This window comes from Dipodomys spectabilis, unplaced genomic scaffold, assembly GCF_019054845.1.
Source record: "Dipodomys spectabilis isolate Male_0828 unplaced genomic scaffold, ASM1905484v1 ptg000164l, whole genome shotgun sequence".
Classification (NCBI taxonomy): Eukaryota; Metazoa; Chordata; class Mammalia; order Rodentia; family Heteromyidae; genus Dipodomys; species Dipodomys spectabilis.
The window spans coordinates 578,893-603,451 of record NW_024870841.1 but is presented as its reverse complement, the minus strand read 5'-3'; positions in this window follow the sequence as shown (position 1 = coordinate 603,451).

Genomic DNA, 24,559 nt, shown 5'->3' with positions numbered 1-24,559 from the left:
TGGAGGGAAAAGTCAAAGTTTCATTTGTACAATCTCATTGTACTGATTTGTGTTGAAACCTGGCTATTAGGTTACACTTGAATGAGTAGATTGGATTAGCTGAGATAGCAGAGATTGCCTGTGACTATGCACCATCCCATAATGCAAAAATCTCAAATCGTGCTTCTTAATTTAAATGAAACGTCATGTTAGAGACTGTTCAGTCCACATAGACAGAGGTCCTTATTTTGAGGCTTTAGACCAGTGCTTTTGTTGATAAGCACGCTGATTTACTGCCCTTCCCTTGTGTAACTATACCTTCCTTAGCTGGGACCTACCAAGTCTTCGAGCTTCACCCCATGCCTTAATCTCTCCTTTCTCGTGCTTCAAATCATTTCACATGTTATTTATGTCTTGCCAACAGTTATTTTCTTACTAATCCCCGCCAGAAAACTCTTATGTTCATGTAAACCCACTATAAATATCCAAGTTATAAAAGGGAATAAAGGTTTACATTGGCAGAGGCTCTCATGTGTAGGTTTGCTCCTTAGTAAATCTGTGCTACACAGTCACTTTTTTTTCTCCATGGCTTTAGAGTCTAACCACTGATTGATTTTGTTTGATGTAATCCCATTTATCCAGATTTACTCCGTGTTTTGTGATTCAGGATTTTTGGAAGTTTGGCATATTAGGGGAAGCACTAGTACTTCCACTAACAATTCCTGTAATATTCTCAAGGCTGAAATTAAGGTCTTTGATCCATTTGGAATTTTCTGGTGCAGGGGGATGTTTAAGGTTCTAATGCCAGTTTTCTGCATAAAGCCAATTTCACCAACACAATTTTTGAAGAAGCTGTTTCTTCCATCCTGTGTTTTTGGCTCCCTTTTCAAAGATTATGTGCATACAGGAGTGAATTCATTTCTGGGTCTTCAGTTCTGTTTTATTGGTAGAATTCTGTGCTTCCATCAGAAAGAATAGCATTACCCTATTCCTGAGGAAATGGAAAGATTTGAAAAAAATATTAACTGAATAAGCCACAGCCTAAGAAATGTATACTGCATAAATCTACACCTTAATCCAATAGTTAGTAAAAGACAAATAAATACAATTGGGCATGATTAACTACAGCACTCTAAGCATTCACATGTTGAGAACAAGGGAAACTATTCTTAGGAGAGGATCACAATGGCTCAATAGCTATGTGCATATGACCATATAAAATCATAATTATTGCAATGAACTCTAAGAATCAATCATACATGTAAAGTATATATATCAATATATAATTTTAAAAGAGTTAATGAAAATAAGCAGATTCCATATAAATTCAAAAGCAAACTTCTAAGTTTAATAGATAACATTGAAGAAACTTTTCAACACATCAACTAAAATACCTAGAAGAAATTGTGGCAGAGAAATGATGAAAGGTAGAATTGCTAACTATTGGAGAATTCATTATCAATTTCCAAAACTATACCAAGAGCTAGGTTGAAGATTAGTTGTAGAATTATCTAATATGTACAAAGCTATGGGTTCAATCCCAAAGAAAGCCAAATAATCAGTTAATAAATAGTAAGAATAAATAAAATAATTACTTGAAATAAATGCTTTCATATTAGAGAGGCCTGAATCCTCAAACAGTAATATCAACTCTTGGACCCAATGACATGAATCTGCAAGAATGTAGAGGAAAGAGTTTGTTTTTTCTATTCTTTTTTTTTCCTTTTCTGTTTCCTTCTTTCTTTCTTTCCTTTGTCATTACTAGTGCTTGAAGTTGCTCAGCCTACTTTAGACTATTTTTCATATGAGGTCTTACTATTTGGTCAAGCCTCCCTTAATAATCTCTTACCTATGGATTCCACAAATGTGAGATAACAGGGCAATTACACGAAATCTAGCTTTCTTTGTTGTTTTAGTTACTCACTATTTTTTTGTCAGAACTGGCCCTAGATCCCAGTCATCTAAATATTTCATCTCAAGCTTGGACCCATACTATTTTTCAATGAAACATTCAATAGTGACTTCTGTTTTCTAGATATCTTTAAATTCTATTGAGGTTACTCTGTATTTTTCTGATGTTAGCAAAAGAGTATAGAGAAATCCCTTGAATATTTTTTCGTTTCTTTAAAGGTTTTTAGTATGATATCACAAGGAGGACATTAGTGTTTCTCAAATACCTATGCAGACTTTAGTTGTTTTATTTTGTGCACATATTAAGTTCTATATAATTTTGTATCTACTCTATATTTTCAGATACTTTATTTTCCCAAAAATAAGTCTCTCTCATGCTCCCCTTTTATAATTAAACCCATGTCTTCTCTTGGTCCCATCTAAAACTTATTTCCTCCTTTGCTATTGTAAATAAATTTGTTTGTTATCTTAAATGTGTCTCAAAGGATTGTTTTGATTTTATGGGTCATATGGAGCTTAAAGTCCCAAAGCCTATGAATTTTATAAAAAATAATCAAGTCATAATGTTTCTGAAAACACAATGGAACGGAAATATCACAATGGCAATATGATTATGTAATGTCCCAATTATCTGTGATGTCATAATGTTGACGATGTCACAAGAGTTTTGTAATGTCCCTATGGGTTGTCTAACTGCCAATGATTATATGAGCTCAGAAAGGGATTGTGAAGTGTCCAAAGGCATGTGTTGGCAGGTATGTGATGAATTCCTAACAAGCTTATGATGGTCAAAATGTGGCAAAGTGGTCATGACTTCTGACAATGTTGTCATAATTTCCATGATGTCACAGTGTTTTTATAATATCACATATCCTAAATATTATGTGCTTGAAAACAGAATATGAGCTCACAAAGGGCCTAAGTATCTCACTGGCAGCATTTCAAAAGTTATAATGAGGGGACAAGCTTTTGATGTCATACTGGTGATGAGGTCACTATAGGTTTCTGATGTTGCAATGGAAGGTGTGTCGTCCATAATCCACAATGAGGATATAAGTAAAGGGACTTTGATGTCACAAAGGAGGCCTTGTGTTTTTTTTAATTGTTCTGAGAGGTCATAACAGGTTGGGATGTCTCAATGTGATAATTATGTCACAGCAGCAATGTGATGTCACAATGTTTTTGTGATGCCACAGTGGTTATGACATCAGCAATAGAATAATGATGTGACCACACTTGTAATATTTAAATCACAGGTATGATTTCAATTGCTACTGTTTTATAATGAGGATCTGCTTTCAAGGAAGGAGTTAGAGCGGGTGCTGGTGGCTCATGCCTGTAATCCTAGCTACTCAGGAGGCTGAGATCTGAGGATTGTGGTTCAAAGCCAGCCTGGGAAGGAGAGACCGTGAGACTCCTATCTCCAATAAACCACCAGAAAACCGGAATTGGCGCTGTAGCTCAAGTGTTAGAGCACTCACCTTGAGCTGAAGAGCTGAGGGACAGCGCCCAGGCCCAGAGTTCAAACCCCACGACCAAAAAAAAAAAAAAAAGGAAGGAGTTAGAAGTCCCAAAGCACATCAGTTTTCTAACATGTGATGGAATTAAAATACATTTGTGAAAACAAAATGGGACAATGATATCACAAAGACAATGTGATGTCACCATACCATGACATAATGTTTTGATGTCATAAATAGGTGTTAATGCCATAATTGTGATGAGGTCCCAGCAGATTTCTGAGGTCACAATGGGATGCTGAAATCAAAATGTCATGGTAGATCTCTATTGTCATTTATTGTAAATAAATACATAAGTTCAAAAAGGGATTGGGATATCTCCAAATGCAGGTCTCAACACAAATGCAATAAAGTCCAAAGAGGTTTGTGATGTCACTATGTGACACAATGTTCATGACCTCTGGCACTGTGATGTTACAGCAGTCATGTTGTCACAATGGTTTTCTATGACATGTCATACATGAAATATTAGGAAGTCGAAAACAGATAATGAGGTCACAAATGGCCTAAGATATCACAAAGGTACCATTTAAACAAAATTATGAAAACAGAAGTTTGTGATGTCACAATGAATTATTGATACCACAATGGTTATGCAGTCACAATGGGTTTCTGATAACAAAATACATGTCACATTTGAAATAAAATAAAAATTTCATATGATACACATCCATATTGCATGTATGATGTAACAATGCATTTGTAATATCATAATATTATTATGAAATTGTAGTATTGTGATGCCAAAATGAGCTGATGGTATCATACTAGGAATGTGATGTCCAAATAGTGATGATGTAACAAGGGGTTTGTGATATTACCATGGCATATCTGATCTCAATTATCACTAGTTCACAATGAGAATATGGGTAGAAAAAGGGATTGTGATGTCACAATAGACTTGTGTTTATTCCAAGGAGCTAAGAAATATTCATATGCTAAGAAGAAATCATGACATGATATTGTGACATCACATTGTCAGGTGATATTACTGTCCCATGGAGTTTTCACAAACCTATAATCGTCACAATGTGATCATGATTTCAAAATGGCAATGTAATATCATAATAGGTTTGTTATATGAGCGGGGTGATTATGGCAAATTGTGTTTGCAATTTAAAAAAGTGAGATTGAAATAACACAACAACTTCTTCAATTTTATTTGCTCCTAGTACTGGAATCCAGGAGTTCAAGGAAAGACCTGGGAGTCCCAAAGGCCAGGAATTTTCTAAAATATTATGAGAATGTACTAGGTCTGTGAAAACACAATGGGCAGTCATATCATAATTGCAATGTGATGCAAAAATATGATGTAATAATATTTTAATGTCACAATTAGTTGGTGGTGCCACAAGCATGTTGAAATCACAATACATTTGTGAAGCCACAATTGGTTGGTGATGTCACAATGAGATCTCTAAACTCAATTGTCATTAATGCACAAATGTTTAAAAAGGGCTGTGATGTCTCCAAAGTCATGGGTTGTAAGCAAAGTTATGAAGTCCAAACTTATTTCATTATATACTTCATTGTAAAGATACTGTCCAGAGATTTATTCTAATTATTTATTTATTTATTTTACTGTGAAAATTCTGCACACAGGAGTTACAATTACATGGGCAAGGTAATGAATACCTTTCTTATCAAGCATTGTTGCTTCCTCCTTTGCTTCAACTTCCCATCCCTTCCCACTTCTTATGCCCAAACCCTGACTCCGCTCTCCTGCCTCGCTTACCCCTTCCCCACCCCCGACCCTCACCCTCAGATCTGGCCAAAGTCGTAAAGTTCATTTTCGACATAACATCTTGCACATCTCATTGTAATGGTTCCACCTGTATATCTATTTAAACATTTTTTCCTTTTCCTCCACGAAGTATACCAACAACAAATGCAATAAAACCGGGGTGATGTCAAGGGGGGGGACGTTCAACGCAAAAAAAAATCATCTTATAAATGTGTTAGAAACAATCCCCCCCCAAAAAAAATATTTGGTCCTTATCTTGCACTTCATTTCACCTAACATCAACTTATTTGACGGTTTCTGCTTCTCTAAGAAATATACTAGTTATTGCACATAAGGGAAACCATGGGACCTATGTTTTTTGGTCCTGGCTTACTTTAGATTATATAATTTATTCTAAGTCTTTCTATTTCTAAACAAATGGGGCATTGACATTCTTTCTAGACACCAAAAAACAATAAATAAAAGATGTTTGAGTTACATGAGTAAAATAATGAGTACACTGCTATTAAGAATTATTACTATAATATATTATATATATACTTAATATTTACATATATAATATTTATAATATATGTTTATATACATATGATATATAATATATAGGGATTTATATACATATATATAGATGTAATATGTAATATATAGGTATATATATAGGTATAATATATAGATATGTTATATATTATATGTATATAAACATATATAATAATTAATTTATATGTAAATATATATACCTACATATATAGGTATATACATGTATGTACCTATATAATAATTACTATATAGTTATATATGTGATATATTATATATGATTCATAAATATGTAATGTAAAATATGAAATATATAATATATAACATGCATGTATAGATATATACATAATATGAATACATATAATATGTGAATATACATATATTACATATGTCATATATAATATATAGGTATGTATACAGATATATACATATAACATTTAGGTATATATGTTGATATAAAGGAATACAAACAGATATATACCTATAAAATTTAGGTATATATAGGCAGATACATATATATAGGTATATATATTATATATGAATATACAGTATATATATTATGTATTTAATATAATATATATTATATAAATATATGCCATATTTTATTTAATATATATACCTACAAATACATAACATACATATTATATATAATATATATGCTTATATATTATATGTATATATCCCTATATATACTTATATATTACATATTACATGTTATATATTACATATCTATAGATATGTATATATAAATGATAATATGTTTATTAAGCATTTTATACAATATATCTGAGATATTTTATGTTATAATATTATTTATAATAAGATAATATATACTATGTATTGTATATATCAATATATGTACATATACGAATATTGCATATATCATATATACAAATATATAGAAATATATATACTATATATACTTATATATATACAATATGTACAATATATGAAAATATATACATATCTAATACATGAATAATGTATTTAATACACATATACATGCATCTATATACATACATATACATATATTCGTATATGTGAATATATGTATAAACATGTATCTATATACATGTTTATACATTCATGTATATATATATATATAGATACATGTTTATACATTTGAAATATATATTCAATAAAATATATTCTCACTTTCTCTCTATATATCTATCTATCACATTTTTTATCAGTTCATCTACTGTGGTTATGGGTGTGAATAATGCTGGGATAAATATTCTTATGCTGATAGCTTTTTTATGGCCTTGTTTGTGATCATTTGTGCCAATGGCCAAACATGGGATTGCTGGATGATGCGTGAGCTCTATGCATTGTCGTTTGGGGTAGCTTCCATACTCCTATCAAAGGTGGTTGAACAAGTTAATGCTCCCACCAAAAATGAACTAGGGTATACATTTGACCACATCCATTCCAGGATCTTTGATAAATTTCTTGATCATAGTCATTTTAACTGAGGTGATGTGGAATTTCAAAGTTGTGTTGATTTGCATGTCTTTTGTGGCTAGAGAAGTTGAGCATTTCTTCATGTGTCTGTTGGCCATTCTTATTTCCTCTTCAGAGAAGTCTCTCTTGAAGTCTTGTTAAATAAGTTTGTTTTTTTTTTATTGTAAGAATACTGTATATATCTTAGCTATGGTAAATAATGCTGGAGTAAACATAGTTGTGCTGGTAGATTTAGTATTGTCTTGATTGTGATCATTTGGGTAAATGCCCAAAAGTGAGTTTACTAGGTCATAGAGGAGTCCTACGTGGAGTCTTTTGAGGAACCTCCACACTGGTATTCTAAAGTAGATGTTCCTCAGTAGATGAATAGATCAAGAAATTTTGGTATATATATACAATGGAATTCAATGCCTCCATCAGAAAAAAATGACATTGCCCCATTTGCTAGGAAATGCAAAGACTTGGAAAAAATTATATTAAGAGAAGTAAGCCAGGCTCAAAGAAAAATAGGTCCAATTGTTTCCCATATTTGTAGTATATCTGAAACAAGCAGAAACGTTAAGACAAGTTGATGTTAGGCGAAATGAACCCCAAGATAAGAACCTAAATGATTTTTTTTTCTTTCTTGCTATTGTTTCTAACATATTTTTTACGTATTACTTTGTTGTTTTGTTGGACCCTCGCAGACGGTATCATCCCTCTTTTCACTGTATTTGATGTTAGTATAATTTGTAAAGGGGAAGGGAAAAACAAATTGTTTAAATTGGAATACACGTGGACCCATTGCAACAACGAGATGTACAAGATATTATGTTGAAAAACTAACTTTTCAACTTTGTGAGGGAGGTATGAGGGGTGAATGGGTATTATGGGAGGAAATGCGAAGGGATAGTAAGGGGAAACAAAGAAGGATGCTACAATGCTTAAGTAGAAATGTACTCATTTCGTTGCCCATGTAATTGTAACCCCTCTGTAAGGTATTTTCACAATAAAAAAAGAATACTGTACAGAGGGTTAACAGTTACCTGAGCAAGGTAATGAGTATATTTCCTATCAAGCATTGCCTCTTCCTTTGATTTTCCCCTACCATCCCTTCCACCTCCACAACTACATTCTTCCCCCCAACCCCCACACCTATTGTAAAGTTCCTTTTTCTACAAAGTGTCTTGTAGATGTCATTGTTACAATGGGCACCGGTATCCCTTTATAAACTTTTTTTTTCTTTCTCTCCCCAAATTAGAGAAGTGTAAGGCAAGATGCAAGGCACCAACATTATATTCAGTGAAAACAGGGGTTATACTCTAGGAGAGGAACATACAATGCAAAAAAAAAAAAAAAGAAACAAGTTATTTGCTACAAGTAGTATATGTCTGGGCAAGTAGAAAAAGTCAAATGCTATGTACATATTGACCAGATAAGATGACATTAAGTGAAGTCAACACCAAGGTAGGGAAACAAGTGGTTTTTTCTTTCTTGCTATTGTCTCTATGCAAGTCTTTAACCCATTTATTAGTGGGGCGGCTGTTTCTTTGAGAATTTGTTGGTGTTGGGTTCAATTTTGTGAGTTCTAATTGTATTTTAGGTAAGAGACCCTTGTCTATTGGATTAGGTAATAAAGATTTTGATAGCTACGTACTTTCTCCTGCAGAAGCATGCTGTTTCACGAAATCCCATTTGTCCAAACTTTTCTTTGAGTTTTATGTTTCTGGGTCTTTCTTCAGAAAAATTTGCCCATTGTCAAGGAACCCTAGAATAACTCCTATTCTTTCCTCTAATGTTTTCATGTGTCTGCTTTCATAGTGATGTCTTTGATCCATTTGGAGTTGATTCTGGTACAGGGTGATATACAAGAATTTAGGTTTAGTTTTTTTGTTTACTAAATTTGGAAAGCAGCATTTACAGAAGAGGCTGTCTTTCATCCATTCCATCATTTTAGCTCCCTAATATAAGTTTCGGCAGCTACAGGTCTGTGGGTTCATTTCTGGGTCTTCAGTTCAATTCCATTGTACCTCAGGTCTATTCTTGTGCTTGGAAAAAACTGCTTTGATTACTATCGCTTCGTATTGGAATTTGAAATTTTGTATTGATATTCTCCCAGCATTGTTCTTTCTGCTAAACATTGCTTTTGTTATTAGTGTTGCATGTGAATTTTGGGGTTGCTTCTTCTATTTCATTGAAGAATGAGGTAGAAATATTGATAGGTATTGTATTAAATTTGTAGATAGCCCTTGGCAGAATCGTCAAATTATTGGTTTTCAAATCTCTCCAATTTGTTGGTATATGGACTCAGCTATAAACTTTCATCTGAGTACTACCTTTGCTGCGTCCCAGAGGAGTTGATAAGTTGTGTGTTAATTTTTGTTAAATATCATGAGCATTTGAATGTCCATTATAATGTGTTCCATGACCCACTGGTGGTTCAACAAGGTGTTGTACAGCCTCCATGTGTTACAGGATTTTCTTGGGTGGTTTTTGGTGTTGAATTCTCCTTTTATTCCCTTGTGGTTTGAGAGAATGCAGGGGATAATTTCCACGTCTCTGAATTTGGACAAATTTTCTTTGTGACCTAAAATGTGATTTATTTTGGAGAATGTTCCATGAGCTGCTGAGATGAATATATATTCAGATGCTGATGGGTGTTATATTCTGTACATGTCTGTTAAGTCTAGTTGATCTATGCAGTTCTTTATATGTGAGGTTTCTCTCTTGAGTTTTGCTGTGTTGTTCTATCCAGCTAGGATAGTGGTGATTTAAAGTCCCCAACAATTAATGTCTTTCAATCTATATGAGATTTTAGGGCAAGTAGTGTTCCTTGGATTAATTTGGGTCCTCTGTTTTTTGGTGAACAGATATGTAAAATTGTAATACACTTCTGAAGGAGAGATCCCTTAATGAATATGTAATGATATTCTTTATCTCTTCTTGCTAATTTTAACTTGAAGTCCATTTTGCCTGACACTTGGATTTCAACTCCCACCTGTTTATGGTGGCTGTTCGCTTGCTAGACTTTACTCCATCCTTCCATTTTCACAAGACGTTTGTTTTTGTGGACAAGGTATGTTTCTTGAAGGCAGAAGTTTTTATGCAAGTAGACAATCTATGTCGCTTAATTGGAGAGTTGATTCCGTATAAAACTGAGAATTAGGACTGAGGAGTTTGGTAATTGCTGCCATGGTATCCATCTTGTTTGGGGCTGTGCACACTGGATTCTTCCTATGATTCTTACACTCTGTTTGGGGGCTGCTTCTTGACTTTTATTGTGCTCTTGCTGGTTTTCTATGTGTAGGATACATTTACATGTCTTTTATAATGCTATTTGATGGAGATATATGGTTTCAGTGTTGGTTTTTTCTGAAAGATTTTTATTTGTCCTGATGTTATGAAGGAGAGTTTAGCTGAGTGGAGTATTCTTAGTTGATAGTTGTTTGTCTTTAGGATGTGGCATGCATCATTCTATGCCTTTTTTGGGGGGAGGGTCCAGTCATGGGGCCTGAACTCTAGGCCTGTGCACTGTTCCTCAGCTCTTCAGCTAAAGGCTAGCGCTCTACCACTTGAGCCACAGAGCCACTTCTGGCTTTTTTCTTTTTGTTTATGTGGTGCTGAGGAATCAAACCCAGGGCATGAGCCACCTTCCCAGTCCATTCCATGCCCTTTTACTTTCATTGACTCTGCTGAGAATTCTGAAATTTTACTGATTGGTTTCCTTTTATAGGTGATTAATTTTTCTCCCTGAAAAATTTAATCAGCCTTTCCTTTGTCTCAATTTATCCTGTGTGGATTACAATGTGACAGTGGGATGTTCTATTCTGGTCTGTTCTATTTGGTGTTCTAATCTTCTTGTGTCTGAATGGACCTATCATTTTTAATGTTTTGGAAGTTCTTTGCTAGGATCCTGTTAAATGAATGTCCTACACGTTTCACTTCTCTTAGCCTTCCTCTACAACCACTAGCCTTAATTAGGCCTTTTGGTGGTCTCTCCTAACTATTGAATAGATCTATCATATTTCTTAGATTTATAATTTTTTTATAGTGTCAAGGCTGTCTTCAGTCCAAGAGACTGGATTCCCTGCACAGACTAACCTACTCTCAAGGCTTTCTATTTTGTTCTTATTTCCTTTCCTTCTAATTGGTCAGATTTGATAGCTTAAGATTCTTTGTTGGAGCTTTGTTTTACATCTTGTATGGACTTCTTTACCTTCTTAATATGGTTTTCAGTATGTATTCTAAAATCTCATGATTGGTTATAAGTTAATTGGACAAAATTTCCTTTCATTGGGCTTCACTCAGCATTTCCTTTGTTGCCTCAAGGGATTGCCCAAGCTTTCTGTTTATGGATTCAATTAATGCATCTATTAATCATTTTTTTTCTCATCTTGCTCATGCAATTCCTCAATTACTCTTTGAGCCTCTCAGGCTCATTCATTCCGGTATTAATCTTTCCTTCGCCTCATCATGCTCTTGCATTTCCCTATCACATTCACACAGAGTCTTTTGCAGGCTTTCAAACTTTTCATTCAACATATGTACCAGTAGTGTTTGTAGAGTATTTTGGGAAGTCTCCTCTGGATTATTATATTTATTTATATATTTTTTTGGGAAAATACTATACAGAGGGTTTACAATTACCTAAGCAATTAATGGGTATATTTCTTATCAATCATTATTGCCTCCTCCTTTTTGGAAACTTCCCATATCTTCCCATCCCACCACCACTTCTGCACTAATGTTGTAAAGTTCCTTTTTCGACATTAGGTCTTGTACATCTCATTGTTGCAATGGGTCCACCTGTATTCCTATTTAAAAAATTGGTTTTTCCCATCCCCTGCACAAATACAATAAAACAGGGGTTATTCCTTGGAGAGGGGGCATGCAAATCAACAAAAAATAATCATCAATATGTTAGAAAAAAATTTGAGACCTTGTCTTGTAAATTTGTTCAACCAATTTGGAAAGTAGTATTGGAGGTTCTTCAAAAGACTCCATATAGACCTCCCCTTGATCCAGCAATCACACTTTTTGGCATTTACCTGAAGAATCACAAACAAGACCAAGACCATATTAAAGCTACCAGCACAACTATTTTTATTACAGCATTATTTATGATAACTAAGATTTGGAACCACCTCAGATGCCCCTTAATAGATGAATGGATCAAGAAAATGTGGTATATAGACATAATGAAATTCTCTGCCTCCCTCAGAAAGAATGGCATTGCCCCATTTGTTAGGAAATAGAAGAACTTGGAAAAAAGTAAGTGAAGCAAGGCAGGCTCAAAGAAAATAGGTCTCATGGTTTTCCTTATTTGCAATAACTAGTATATGTCTGAAACAAGCCTAAACGGTCAGATAAGTTGCTGTTAGGTAACATGAACCCCAAGATAAGGACTCCCACTCATTGTTAGTTGTAGTAGAGATACCTGGCCATACCATTTTTTCTGTCTTTCTCCACCGTGTTCTGCCAATTTTTGTATGAAGGCAAAACCAATACTGTGCTAGCACACTGTTTTAGGAAATCATCAACCTAAGCTCTGTAGTTGCACAAATTCTTTAAGACAGTCAAAATAAGTACATATACAATCCAGTACATTAGATACAATCTAGTTCAACAACAAACAACGAGGGATAAATAGACTAAGAAAATCAAAGAAGAAGTCAGAAGACCAGAAATTAGTAAGTTCAGGGAGAATTGTGAGGAGAAAATAAAATTAGAGACATATGGGGATGGAAAGGGAGAGAGATAACATAATACCTAAATGCTGAGAGAGGTAATGGATAGAAGGAAAGGAGAAGGGAGATACAGAAAAAGGAAACATTTTTAAATAAAACAATTAAAATTGTATAAAGGAATAATACAACTAAGGAAGTTAATGATGAGTGCTTGTGAGTTAAGTAATCAATACAGTAATTAGTGGGTGCACAATTAAGAATAAGGTCAAATAATTGAATATGCATATATATCTGAAGATGAATTGAACAGCTATTAAATGTAGCAAAGGAAGCACAAAAGTACCAAGAGAAAAAAGTAAAAACAATAAAAAAACTAAAATAAAAATGTTGAAAAATTAGAAAACAATTTTTTAAAAATTCTAAAAACAGATACACAAAAGGGTTCTTCCATCTTTTTTTTTTCAAGCAGGATCTCCTATCTCCCCTGAGACCTTAACCAGTTTATTGGTGCTCTGGTTTGCTTACAGTGTTTGATTTTCTTGTAGCTTCATTGGTTTCTTAAATCAATTTGTTTCAGCAGGCAGAACAACGCTCTTTCTTACTAGAGAATTTTTAACACCTTCCTAGGTTAATTCAATGGGATGGTGATTTCCTTTGAGTATCACAAAAGAGAGAGATGGCTGTTTCTTCTAGCTTGGAGTTGCTCTGATGGGGCTAGGCTCAGGATAATGTTGAGGCGTGACAGAATGTATAGCTTTTCCCTGAGGGGCTAGCTCCTGAGACACTCATGTAGCCCAGCCTGGAGCCATTAACAGGCTTTATATTTACTGAGATTCCATTTTTTTTTCTTTTACTCTCAGGCAGCTAGTTCTGCTGACTGTGCTACATTGTGATGGGGTAGCCTCTTACCCAGGGATGAAAGTCAGTCATCTATGGGCAGAGATTCCTCTGCCTGGAAAGTAAAACTTTCTCCTTGCCTGGATCTGAGCCTGGCATGTTAGGTTCCTTTGATCTGTTAAATGGTTCATACTGGTTTCTTCAGAGGTCTTAGTATGGGGTGTTCTGATATGTCTTTGTCAGTGTCAAGGATGGAGTTCTCCTCTTGTCGTTGGGGAGAATCTACTTTTCCACTCTTGCTCTGTGGAAAGGATTAAGGAAGTCTTGCTCATGTGGTACTCACGCCTTTCCATGGGTTTCCAGGCCATCTATGGTCTGCAAATGTCTGTGGTGAGCAGGATGAAGATATTTGCTGCTTGTCAGTTTTTGCTGATGGTGACTGTAATCTGCTCACACACCACTTCTGGTGACTGTGTACTGGGCTGTCTTTGTTGATGAGGTGGCAATGGTAGTAGCTGCTGTAGCTACTGCTAAGCACAATTTTGAGAGCTTGTCTGTCTCCATAAACAAGTTGCATGTATTTTTCCCATCTGACCAAGCTCTCTTTACTATTGTGGAACGTCATGTGAGTCTAAAGTCTTGGACTTTGCACTGTAACAATAAAACTGGTTTCTATGAGTGATGTTCATTAAAATATTAGGATCGCTAAGCACTTTTAAAAAACACATGTCCTTTGTGACACAATAGTCTCTAGTATACCCATATATTCATTGTGAATTACAGACAACTGAGATTCAAGCTGCTCTTGTAACATCAAAATCTTTTGTGACACCAACTGTGTCACATTGTCCTTATAATAGCATCAGATCATTGTGATATCACAAAACTTACAATCATATCATACCCTATGACATCTCATTGCATTGTGACATCATAGACACATTGTAAATGACTATTCTGCAATGTCATCCTATTTCAAATATAGCATGTGTGTTATCAGAAACCCATTGTGAACTAATCACCATTGTGACATCACATTGCCATAATGATATCAGTAACCCACTGTGCCATCACAATCCTGTCTTCTCCACAAACTTCTTTGCCATGTGATACGTAGGCTAATAATTTGTTTTCAATTTGTGAGCTAACAATTTGTTTTCAAACTGATAATATTTCAGATATGACATGTTATAAAAGACATCTTCTCTGATATCAAGGCCACTGTGACATCACACTGCCAGATGTCATGACCATTCTGACACATAGTGAAATCAGAAACCTGCTAGCACTTCATCACATTTTTCACAATACCTAATTTAGAGACATCACAGTTCTTCTGTGAACTCATATATTCATTATGAGTTAGTTAAAATTGTGTATACCATTTTGCTATCCATACCTCTTTGTGACATCTCAAACCTACTGTGATCTCATCACAGTAGGAATCAACAGCTAATGGTGACTTCAAAACATTATTATGACATGATATTTCGACCACATATTCATTGTGATATCAGTATCCCATAGTGTTTTCAGTACACTTTCATTGCTGTAAGGGAAATCATCCCAGAAACCTCATTTTGAAATATAAATATTGTAATATTTATAATAGAGTTTACAGGTTGCAGGTACCCAATTGTTACAAAGACCTACAGCAAGCAAATAAAAGTAACACAGCTCAGAAACATGTTAAAGAGAAACAAAAAGCAAAAACCTTGCCAACAATGGTATGGATAGCTTAATTGGGCTGCAATGATGACCGAAGCTGAGCCAGGAGAAAGGACACAGGACATGATCAGTGAGAAAATTGGCATGACATAATGATGTCTAAGCTGGTTCAGACCTAAGGTGGTCGGTGCAGAGGTCAGATCATCAGGAAATTCCCAGTCCAAGCAAATTCAGTTACCTATCAGCCAAGTACCACACCTGTCTCCAGGCATATGGTCATGCACATTACCTTGGAGTTAGGTGATAGGCAGGGGGTTTTCTTTCTCCAGCATGAAATCAAGGTGCTAGACCCCACAATTATCCATGTGGCTAATAAAATGATGACCAGAACTGACCTCCATACTTCATCATGACTTTATAATATTTTAGATATCAAGCTCCTTCCTTGAAAATTGTGAACATTGAATTCACTTTGAACCAATAGTCAGACATATCATTGTCATATTACAACCTCATTGTGACATCCCAAATCCATTGGGAGCTCATCAGCACTGTGATATCTAATTGCTGATGTGACATCATGATCATATTGTGATTTGAAGTTCCTTCTGAGAACTACATGTTGGAGCTTTCCAGAATTTACCTGTTGGCAACTTTCTATATACAAGGTTGTCAGGCAGTGGCCCCAATGGTTTTCAAGATAGTTTTGGCAGTGGCTGGTGGAAAATTACCAGCATGTCAAATAATCAGATACAGACAGAAGGTTTGAGCATGTAATTCTTTTCACAAGATCAGTATCCACATTTACAAACTTGTTACCACTCTTTTTTGCTTCATTCTTTAATCTTAACGACTAGTAGTTCTAGAAATACCACTGATTTTAGAGTGGTCTCCTGAGCTACCTGATCAGCTCAGTTGTTACCCTGTACCTACGTGTTCTCTAGTTTCGTTAACTCCTTTTTATTATTCTGACCTGTTTGGAGGTTGGAGACATATTCCACTTATCCTCCTCCTTTTCACTCTTTAAAGCTTGCTTTTATGATCCCAATCACCTTTTTAAATTCCTCCTGACCTTGCAAGTGTTCTGTCAGGGTCACAGGAAAGTTCCTTTGACTATTCAACTGCTGCTCTTTCAGCAGCACCTTTGCTTGCTCTTCATCTCCTCCGTTCAATTTTCAGTGGTGCTATTGAGAGGGTTTTTTTTTCACCTTCCTCTGTTTCATTGGGACATGCTACTTCAGCATTACATTTATGGTGAGGATCTTGTAATTGTCTTTGGGTTTTCCTCTAGTAGCTCCTCTTTCTTGTTTTACACTTCCTTGTATTTTTATAACAAGCCTTTCAACTGTTTAACTTTTGTTTTTTTGTGCCTAATGCTGTTTTTCCTGGGTATTCCCAATCAAAATATGACTGTCCTTTACTCTTTCTAATGAGTAACAATCCGTATTTTGACCCATTTATTATTCTGCTCACTTTCCTTGGCCTCTTCTTCAGTAACACAGATAATTTGGGTCTATTCTTCTGACTGGCCTTTCAGTTCTTCCTCTGGTGCTTAGAATTTTTGCTCACACCCTTCAAAGGTAAAAGCTTAATGCACTCTTGTATCATGACCATCTCCTTTTATCTGGCCTTGATTTCATGTACAGTGTCAGGATCTTCTCCCCTGCCTTGCTTGTAGTCAGCAAGGATGGAAGCATTGGTGTCCTTGTCCTCCTCAGCCTGTGACCTGTGGGCTTGACCTTTGCATCAGGCACACCTTTTCTGATGTATTTGGACTTCATTTGATTCTGCGTTTTTCTCAGTTTCATTTTGTGAATTTTTGTTCTTATTTTTGATGCTCACAATTTTATGATTTATGTCTTCAAATCTTTTCTTCACATCTGATAATTCTTTCTTTTCTCCACTGTGCTGGTTAATGCACTATTAACCTATTTGTGGGTTTTGATTGGCATGTATTTGAGATTTAGAATATTTTTTAGCCTGTGTTCTCAAACAGAAATGTGTGAAAGTTTTCATGACCACATTTTTTCTTAAGTTCAGTGGACTGATTTTTAAGTTTAGCACATTTGGATTTCAGACTCCCGATCTGATTTGCCTTGTTCTCAGGAGATATAATCACAGTTTCATAGTGGCCACCTGCCAATTTAACATGTCATTTTTAATCCTTCTCTTCCATGGAAATTCCTTTTTCCCTTGCTGTTTACTTCCAGTAAGCACACAGATCTAGTCCTAGAGGTTCCCTATTGATATTTGCAAATGAATTAAACTGTCTTCATCCTGAGTCTCTTGATCCCTATCCTGGTGCTGCTATGTGAAACCCCTTCTTAGACTGTTTTTTCTTCCACTGTATAACTGTTATAAAACACCTGTTGGGCAACTGCTACCAACTCAGATAATACCTTTTCTCAAACCCTTCTAAATTGTGAGACTTTTTTCCTAATATCTGGGCCGATGTTGTAGTGAAAGCCATATTTAGGGCTTTTCAATTATCCTGGGCCTCAGGATCTATAGGTATATAGTTCCTATAGGCCTCTGGGAGGCTGTCTAGAAAAGCATTAGGGGATTCATTGGGGAACTATAGTCTCATTCATCATAATTAAATTAGTTGGCTTCCTAGCTGCTGCCCTTAATCTGCTAACAGGCTTGCAATATTGCTAAGCACATCCTTACCTTGATTGCTGTTCTACTCTCAACTTGGTTGAGTCTGGGGAAAGACTTGCTCCAATAGGAATGGGTCTTCAGTGGGGGAATGATCTGTTCCAATCCTTCAATCCACTGTGACAGATTCACTCCCTTCCTTCCAGGTGGAAAGCACCTGTAAAAGTTGCCCTCAGTCATCCCAGGTGGGCTGATGTAAAGAGATGAGGTCCTGGGCTTTTTCAGAAAAGGACGGATTTTGCTATTTCCCCTTATACATGACACTAATTTTTAAAGGGAACACGTATTAGAAAGTGGTTTGCCCATCATCACCCCAATGTGCCTGTTGTGTACCACCTCAGGCTACTTCAAGAAACTAATTCTGATATGGAGGGACTGAACATCAGAGATGCTGATGGCACAGATTAGGAGGATGTGTTTTCTGGGGCATACTGTAACACCAGAAGGAAGATATTTCAGTTACAGGAACTTTAACATATTGTACTCCCATTCTGGAAAAAAAAAAAGGAGTAAGCAGAGGTTTATACAGGAAACAGCACTATCAGAACACACAAATAGCCATAAACTCTAAACCCACATGTCCCATACCTCTCACTGATGCCCTCTTGAGGAGGTATGAGATGAGCTCTGGAGGAGATCCCATAAGGGCTACTGAGGAGATCCTAGATGACCTCTGGAGAAGGTCCCAGATGGCCTTTCAAGGAGGCTACAAAAGACCACTCAAAGAAGTCTCAGATGGCTTTAAAGGACCCTCTAGATATCCTCTTGAAGTCTCCAGTTGACCTCCAGAGTAGGTTCCAGATGGCCTCATGATGAGGTTCCAATTATTATACTGAGGACATCTGAGATGACCTGTTGAGAAAACCTAACATGACCCCTGGAAGAGTTCCCAGATGCCTTCTCACTTAAGGGCCCAGATGACCAGTGGAGGAATTCCCAATTGGCCTCTCCAGGGAACCCAAATGAGCTCCAGAGGAATTCTCTGGTAAACTATGGAAGAGGTACCAAATAGCCTCTCGAAGAAGCCCCAAATTTCCACTGGAGTCAGTCCCAGATGTCCTACCAATAAAACCCCAGATGACTGGAGGAAGACCTAGATGAGGACCTCATGGAGGGCTAAGATAATCTCCAGATTGGGTCACAGATGGCTTCTAAAGGAAGCCCAAAATGAACTCTCAAGAAGGCCCCTGATGGCCTTTCAAGGATGGCCTCTTGAGATTACCCAAAATATCCTTCAGAGGATGTCCAAATGGCCTCTTAAGAATGCCACAGATGAGCTCCAGAAGAGGTTTCAAAATCATGGTGACAAGTTTGCCGAGACTCTCACATCTACATGGGTCTGAAGTAACTCTTGTTTTCTGTTTTTTAGTGTTTTATTTTTGGGGTGGGGTGTCATGGGGCCTGAACTCTGGGCCTGGGCCCTGTCCCTCAGTTCATCTGCTCAAGGATAGCACTCTACCACTTGAGCCACAGTGCCACTTCTAGTTTTTCTGCTTATGTGGTATTGAGGAATGGAATCCAGGGCCTCAGGCATGCAAGGCAAGCACTCTACCACAGAGCTACCTTCCTAGCCCTGAAATGAATCTTTCCCTGTTGGACCACAGGAAACAACAACTCTAGGGAGGCTGTCACTCCTGAGGGATGAGAAACTCACATACAAGGAGGTTTTCCCAGGGGCCTAGTCCTAGTTCCATCCATATGGATTATCTCCATGGGGCCTCCAAAATTTTAGTCCTGGAAAGCATGAAATAATCCATCAAGGTATGATTAAGATAATAAAATTATTTACACTACAAAGGGACCTGTGTTTATCTTGTCCTGGGCTGGATATTCAGGCCAAGAGCAGCATTGTACACCAAACCTCAGACATCCAATGGGCAGCAATGCCCTTTGTTAATTCATCTGCAAACCACCAATACCAAAATTATGATCTCCAAAGCTCCAAACTTCAAAAGGCAAGGTTTTTCTTTTCCCTTCCTCACTCCTCTACAGATCTGTCCTTTCTTCCAGGTTTTCCCTATTCCCCTTCCACCAGTTCCTTCTTCTTTTTAGGCCTCTCTACTTTCCACAGGACTGTGCCTCATTGATGAGTTGCCATTCTTACCCTCCTGCTCTCACTCAACTTCCTCTCTTCTCAGGTCTTGCCCTCCTGCTGTCTCACCACTTTCTTCCCTCCAGTTATTTCCCCTCTTTTTTTTCCCCTTCGTTTGATATGAATACAGCCTATATAAAGGCTGTACATCTCCAGCACTCCAACAGATCTCTTGCCTAAGTTTTCAATTGTCACTTCTCAAACTGCACAATGCCCAATCCCTTCTTGACATAGCTCCGTGTGTTACATGACATCTCAGAGCCTTCAGAAGCATAAACCACCCTCTCCCATAGGCCAGGCCATAGGGTCAAGATGATGATTACGTCCCACAGTTGATTGGGGCCCAGGTGCTTATTCCAGCATCCACATTGATAACAAGCACCAGTTGAAATTGATATTACAAACTCATTATAACAGCACCAAACAATTGTGACCTCATCATCAATATGACATCACTCATGCATTTAGCCACGATCACATTGTGACATCACAAACCTATCATCACCTCTTAGAATCATTGACAAAACACATGGTCTTTGTGACATCACAGTCCCTTTGTGTACCCCTATCCTCATTTTGTACTATGACAATTGAGATCAGACATGCCATTGTATCATCACAAAGCCTTTCTGAGGTCATCACCAGTGTAACATCACGTTGCTTATTGTGACATCACCAACCTACCACATCACCATAGCATTATTACTTCACATTGTCATTGTGATGTAATAGGCAGATTGTGAATGCCTATTCTCTGATTTCATTCTATTTCAAATGAGGACTCTGGGTTGATAGCAGAAACCCTTATGATGCAGTAACCAGTGTGACAGCATATCATATTTGGTATATAACTCACATTGTGTTTTCAAAAAAACTACTATAACTTCATTACATTTTTCAAAATCATGGACTTTGTGACTTCAAGCTCCTTCTGTGAATCCCTATCCTTATTTCTAAGAGCAATTGAAATGGAATATGTAATCGATATTACTAATATTATGAAATCACCTCATTACATCTGACAGCACAATCCTATAGTGACATCACATTGCTGTTGTGACATCAAAATCCAATTGTGACATCTCAAACTTATTATGGCCTCTAGGCACCTTTGAAAAAACACATCATTTTTGTGATATCACAGTCCCATTTTTTAATCCATATTTTCATTGTGAATTAATGACTACTGCAACAGATAGGCCAGTGTAATATCACAAACTGTTATGACACCATAATTGTTATTTAGACACCATCACCTTATTTTGATATCCCCAAAGTACAATGACATTAACTATTACAGCATCATATAGCCAATGTGACATTATAGACACATTGTGAATGCCTATGTTGTGATTTATTTCTTTCAAATGAGGCATGTGGCTGATACCAGAAACCCATTTTGATCTCATAACCATTGTGATATGACAATCCCTTCATGACCTCACATTGCCATTGTAATATCATTAACCCATTATGACATCACAAACTGGTCATGTCCTATTAATTTTTGGCATGTTGCCATTTTGATATCTTAGATTCTAGGAAAGTTCATAATCTTTTTTTCACATGATAGTATTTCAGGAATGTATGGTATGAGATATCCACTCTGACATCATGGCCACTGTGACATCACACAGCTAGATGTCATTGACCACTGTGTTACATTGTGACATCACAAGCTTGTCAACTATTGTGACAACACATACCTTTGGAGACATCACAGTCCTTTGAGAACTCATAATCATTGTAAGTTAATGACAATTGAGATCCACCATGCCTTGTGATATCATTAACCCATAGTGATATTACAAATCTATTGTGGGCTCCTCAACACTATGGTATAACCAACTAATTTTGACATCAAACATAAATATGGAAGGGGGGATCAAGATCATGCTGAAACAATAGGGAAATACCACAGCTCTCTCCAAACAAACAGAGAGATCCAAAGCTCAATTTCTCCAAAAGACCCATGACTGAAAAGATGACCACCCAGATAAAAAGAGGTGCAATAAAAAATAAAGGAAAAAATTACAATGGGGAAAACACGAAGACCCTTCCCCAACCATTGATGTCCTTGTAAATCTGTGCCAAAGCAGAGCCCCACCCAGAGTTCCAAAACCACAGTAGGCTACCTGAAGAATGCTCACGAAGAACATACCCAAAGTGCTGGTGCCAGAATCAGTGATTGTTAAAAGAGGAACCTCAGAGCATGGAGCCTTCACAAAGAGTTTCCCCCAATCCCTCATTGGTAGAGCAACCTTGCATAATCGTACCAAATTTCCCAGGCCTCACAACAGTGGTGGGAAGCCAAGAACTACAGGGGTCCATCCACAGAAGGTCAGTGCAAGAGACTCTCACGTGCCTGTGCTGATATGGACATTGCAAATCGAGACAAAACATCGGAAGTCAGAACATGCAGAAACATCCTATTGGACCCCTCACTGGCAAAGTGGTTTGATGCCATCCTGCCAAAACTCCTGGGCCCCCAGAACCACAGTGACCCATACGAAGCCAATGCAAAAACACCCGTGGTGCTTACCAGGACAGCATAAACAGAGTCAGAGGTGGTGTAAAACACAGGCCCTGAGCCACCACCAACACCCAGCCCAGCCCACAATCATCTCAATACAATGCTAACACTGGTAGCAAACTGCAATCTACAGTGCACAAAGACAATGATCTGTGCCAGCACCAGTTGAGAGCTCTCAACCAGTTCTAGCTAAGTACCCCAATAGGAACAGTCTTACCTCTTTCCAAGAGAGACCAGTGCTGGCAGTAAAATCCAGAGCTTGATCCATACCCTTCTCCCTACAACCTGGACTACAGTTTCCACTAAATTTGTGCAAGGACCCCATCAGCCTTTGGAGCACAACTAGCCCACCAGCCTTAAAGAAAAGCAACCCAGAAAGGGAGCTTAAACGTTCAAGCTGGGAAGAGCACCAACATGCCACAGGAGCCAGCAGAAGAAGAAATCCAAACTGTGAACCCTGCTTGGGAAACCCAGCAGCACAGCTCCCACCTAAGCCCAAAGAGTGTGTCCCAGGATGGTGACAGAAAGACAGGAGCAGGTGGGGGATGGATGGGTGACTGAGCTATATAAATGACCTCTCCTGATTGAAGTCAGAGGCTGAGCACAAGTTTCAGAAGAGGCTGGAAAGAAAGGCAGAGCAGCCCTCAGGAACCATCGAATGACAGCAAAAAATCTGAGTGTGTGCAGGGAGCTCAACACCAGAGCCTAACGTTTATCCCAGTCTGGTTATAGAACAACTCAGGCCACCAGTACCTAATTATAGTAAGGAATGGGCTGGAAATATGGCTCAGTGGTAAAGTGCATGCCTCCCATGCATGGGGACCTGTTTCAATTCCTCAGCACCACGTAAGTAGAAAAAGCAGATGTGGAAATGTGGCTCAAGTGATAGAGTGCTATCCTTGAGCTGAAGATCTGAGTGACAAAGCCGTAAGGCCCACAGTTTAGGCCCTACAGCAGACAAAAGAAAAGTACCACATGATTATCTCCATTGATGTTGAAAAGGCTTTTGATAAAATACAAATTTATTCATGTTAAAGGCTCTGAAGAGAATAGTAGAGGAATTTTCTTAAAACTCTGTAAATCATATATGAGAGAGCAATAGCGAATATTGTACTTAATGGGGAGATACTACAACAAATTCTCCTAAAATTAAGAACAAGGCAAATATGCCCACTCTAACCAATACTCTTAATATAGTCCTAGAATGCTTAGCCAGAGTAATAAGGCAAGAGAAAGACTTTAACGGGATCTGCATTGGGAAGCAAGAAGTCAAACTATCCTTTTTTGCAGATGAAATGATATTATACCTCAATGATCCTAAAAACTCCACCTCAAAACCGTTTATAAACCACTTTGGCAAAGTAGCAGGATACAAAAACCCACAAAAATCAGTTCTCTGTAATGTACACCAACAACAAACAAGCTGAAAAGAAAATCAAGGAAATAACACCATTCACACAATGACCTCAAAAAATAAAATATTTTGGAATTAACCTAACCAAAGATGGAAAGGTTCCATTTAAAGAAAAGTATAAAAACATAAAATATCAGGACACCAGAAAATGGTGCCAAAACAATTCTAGGCAAAAAAAGGGAGGGTTCTCTATGCTGGACTTCCAACTCTACTATAGAGCCCTAAAAACAAAGACAATTTGGCATTACATAAAAGAAAAAAATGGAATAGATTAGAAGATCCAAAAATAAAACCACATGCTTACAATCATCTGATATTTGACAACTAAAAATGGATAAAAGACACTAACATCAATCCCGAAAATCTAAATCTACTGAAGCACGGACTACGAGAGACACTTGAATTTATAGGCACAGGCAGGAACTTCTTTAGCAGAGTCCCAGGGTCACAACAATTTGGGGAGAGACTCAACAAATGGGACAACTTTAAAACAAAACGATTCTGCACAGCTAAAGACATAGCAACCAAACTGGAAAGATTCA